The sequence below is a fragment of the Prionailurus bengalensis genome, chromosome D4 (genome assembly GCF_016509475.1).
Source record: "Prionailurus bengalensis isolate Pbe53 chromosome D4, Fcat_Pben_1.1_paternal_pri, whole genome shotgun sequence".
Taxonomy (NCBI): Eukaryota; Metazoa; Chordata; class Mammalia; order Carnivora; family Felidae; genus Prionailurus; species Prionailurus bengalensis.
The window spans coordinates 85,772,825-85,776,976 of NC_057359.1; positions in this window are offsets into that span (position 1 = coordinate 85,772,825).

The window sequence follows — 4,152 nt, forward strand, 5'->3', positions numbered from 1 at the left end:
TGTGCTGTGGCCTCCCTCTGCATTTGCCCCTCCGGCCTCCGAGAGTCCCGCTGGCTCTGCCGACGTCTGCCGTGGCATAATTTCTGTAACCGCTGCTTTTGAGAGGTTGGGATTTCACAAGAAGCTCTTGTGCCACCGCGGTGCTGCGAAGAGGAGAAAGAAGTAGGTGTATTTCTATATACCTCTCTCTCTCTCGTGTGGTGAAGACTGATTGTCGGGGGCCGCTGTGTGCGCCCGGTCTCCCCTAGAACGAATCGCTGGTGACTCCTGTGCCCACGTGCCTGCGGAAGCACCCCTTTGGCTCCCCGGGATGTGCCGTGTTCACTCCCGCCGCAGAGCGTGGAGCCGTACGCGTGGTTTCCGCTGCCTCCAGTCGTCTTCTCCCTGCCAGCCAGTTAACTCGTCCTCAGATTTCAGCTCAGGCCTCCTTCCGTCAGGGAACCCTTCCTACGGTCAGGCCCCTTTCCCACTTCCTCCTGCCCTTCAGAGTATGTATTTCTCGTGCGCGCGCGCGTGCGTGTGTCCATCGTTTATTTACATTCTAGTTAGTTAGCATATAGTATAATACTGGTTCTAGGAGTAGAATTTAGTGATTCGTCACTTACATCAGAGCGCGTGTCTTAACTGATAATTGTATAGTGATGTGTTCACTTACTGTCTCTCCCTCTGGCCTACGATGTCAGCTTCATGACAGCAGGGATCCAGGACCTGGCACTGCAGCAATAAGGGTTGAAGGAATGAGCAAATAAGTGCCTGTGTTCTGGGAGGTTCGGGCAGGGAGGGCAGCACGGTTGGGAAACAGGCAGGGATTAAACTTGGCTCCTAGTCTGCTGGAGTTCCTTGCTCCTCGCTGTAAAACAGGGCCTCCCCTCTCAACAGGGGCTCCTGTTCAGCGAAGTGGGCAATGAGATGGAGGGCAACGAGATGGACCCCGGTGTGAGAGCTCTGCGTAGGGACTAGCTTCACGTGCCAGCTGGGGGGGGGGGGGGGGGACTCCCAAGGCAATCAAGGGCTCAATGGGGAAAGTGCATCGACTTCAGGTCTGACTGCTAGCCATGCCTATGCCTGACCATGACGTTAAGCAGGTGCCTCACCCTCTTTCGTCCCGGTTTATCCATAAGATGGAGTTGGACTCTCGTGGCTCAGATAATTTGTGAGGCAATGGCTTCCGATAGATTTGCTTTCTCTTTAAGGCTGGAAAGGCAGCCCAAGTCCAGGGTCTGGGGCCAGCCTCTCTGACAGGGCTAGAGGAATATCCCGAGGGGATGTGGTTCTTGAAATGGGAGCACCGCTTGAAGCAGATCCACTGAGTTGGAGCAGGGGTGTGTAGACTGTGTTGAGCTGCTTTGCTGACAAAGGCCACCGCCAGCAGCTGGCTCTTTTCATTTGTCCTGAAGGCACGATCCTTTGGTTTCTTCCTATTGTAATTCATACAACAGGCTGAACCCTTCTGGCTTCCTTATAAAGTTTATGATGTCCTTTATAATGTCAAAGGACAACCAACAATCCCTAATTGCTTGGCTGATTTTCATCCCTGTTTCCTGGGCCATTTCCTTGAGAGCCCCTCATGCCTGAATGACTTTTATGTTTAACGTCCTGTGATGTTTTCCTTTTGTTTTTCACAACAGACTGAACTTGCATACCTTTTGTCAGCAAATACAGCTCAAAACTTTTCAGAACACAAATAGCAGAAAGAGGCCACCTGGAAGGAAACGTGCAGAACACATCAACTTGGGGTCATGCCCTGGAACCCTCACCGGGAGCCCTCACTGGGCGATTGCTGTCCACTGCTTGGCGGAAGGTGTATCATGAAGCCTGCTGACCTAGCTGTCGGTGGTCGAGAACGTACTATCACTCTAGAGGGGGTGGGAGGAGAATCGTCTACATTAATGGTGGATTATAATGCACTCACCCACACGGCCGACTTGGGCCGAGCTGCATCCCGTTCCTGTCCCATCTGAGACAACAAATAGGTCCCCTGCCCTTCATCTTCAAAAGAGGTTGCTTACTAGGGCTTTCTTTTGTTCCTGCATCTGACCTAATGGAGCTTGGACCTAATCAGTCTGACGGAGCCTCTAGGGGACAGTGACATTCCCATCTGTCCTGGCTGGCTAGGTGTTGCTGGCGGTTGTGGTGCCTCCGCTCCATCCCCCCACCCCCATGACTATGTCACAAGCCTACCTCAAGCTTTGCTGCCAGGGCAGTGAGGTCCTGGCACTCGGAACATTTCTACATCCCTTTTGGCCTTGGTCTTGGCACTCTGATCAGCCCTTGGGCACTTCTTTGTGTCCCAGCACAAGATTTGCCCTGTTCTTCCCCACACTCCTCTGGGCCCCAGTGGTGGCTGTGTATGGCCCAAGCCTCCAAGCTAGAATGGATCCTGCCAATTGGCTCATACCACCTTCAGGTGCCGTGTGTGTGTGTGTGTGTGTGTGTTTCTTTGAAATGTGCAAATCAGGGGAACTCATTTTGAATTCCGCCTCCTTCCCCGGACTGCTCAACTTGGCAGGGAACGACCCTTACACTCTCATAAGTTGGGAAGGCTCTGCCCAGACTACTTGCTCCCCATCTCCCAATACCGGAAGTCCTACAGCAGTAGCCATCCATCTAAGTAATCTCCAGTTGCTACTTGCTTGTGGAAATTGGCTACCTCTCTGGAGACTCTGCATCTTTGATAGCTTTCCATGATAACGTCCTTATCCTGAGCATAAAGTTTGCCTCCTTGGAGTTGGACCTTTGGCCCTCCTTCCACTCCCCAGGACCACACATGCTTGAAATATTCAGTGAGAACATTACGGTCTCCCAGCCATCTCTGGGCTTCTCTAGGCTAAATATGTCATGGGCTATGTTCTCTATGATGTGGAGAACGAAGGCAAAAGAAATTTAGAAAGAAATTGAACTACAGCCTCTTGACCTGTACTTGGGACAGGCAGAGTGACCTTGCTCAAGGAGCTTAGCCACCTCAAATGTTAATACTTTGCTTAAGGGGGGCCTGGGTGGCACAGTCGGTTAAGCGTCCGACTTCAGCCAGGTCACGATCTCGCGGTCCGGGAGTTCGAGCCCTGCGTTGGGCTCTGGGCTGATGGCTCAGAGCCTGGAGCCTGTTTCCGATTCTGTGTCTCCCTCTCTCTCTGCCCCTCCCCCATTCATGCTCTGTGTCTCTCTGTCCCAAAAATAAATAAACGTTGAAAAAAAAATTAAAAAAAAAATACTTTGCTTAAGGCAAAAGGCAGCCTTAACTTGACATTAGCCTGATCTTCAGGATCCTGTAAGTCTATTTTAACATATGAAAATCCCTTTGGAAACTTCCTTTATCTCTACACACCACCCCCCCACCCCCGCCAAGATATATGTTAGCAATCATCCTCCAAACATAGGGCCCACTGATACACATCTGAAGGGTCTCATGGCTAAGGTTTTACTAGACAGTAGTAAATGACCTTACCCTAACAACAGCTAGCCCCTCAAGGTCCTGGAAACATTGCTTCCAAATTCCTTAGAGACTTATGCTAGCCTAACCCCTTCCCAACTTAGAGGTGTATAATCAGTCGCTCCTTACAACCCCAGTGCAGCTCTTTCTGCTCATGGGTCCTGTCCCTGTGCTTTAATAAAACCACCCTTTTTGCACCGAAGATGTCTCAAAAATTCTCTCTTGACCGTTCACTCCTGAACCCTAACATTTCATATCATCTGAAGTCTAGGCCAAGGGAACATTCTTCCCTTTTCTGCCTGCCCACCTCCCTCCACTTCAGAGCTTTCACAAATATTATTATGAGACGTGTTTCTTACAGAATTTTGTTGGAACTGAGGTGGTGGAATCCACAACTTGGAAGAACACTTCTTTGGCAAACACATTACTTTCGTGTGACTTCTCCTAACTAGGCTGTCTCTGCCAGCATTCTATTCATTGCACATCCGGATCCCTGGAGCTGTTTTCAGCGGATTTTGTTGTTATTTTTTTACCCCCTCCAAAGCTTCACTCTTTCCACTTCTCCAAATATTAATGTGAGCGTCAAAAGCCACCTTCAGTTTGCGAGATCGGGGCTCTGAGAATGGATTCTTGCATCTGGATTTCCTGAGGCTTCCTGGAACATTCCCTTGGAGAGCTTTTCTCCCAGTGGCCCCCGATTCTCTCTTGTCCTGCTCTCCAGG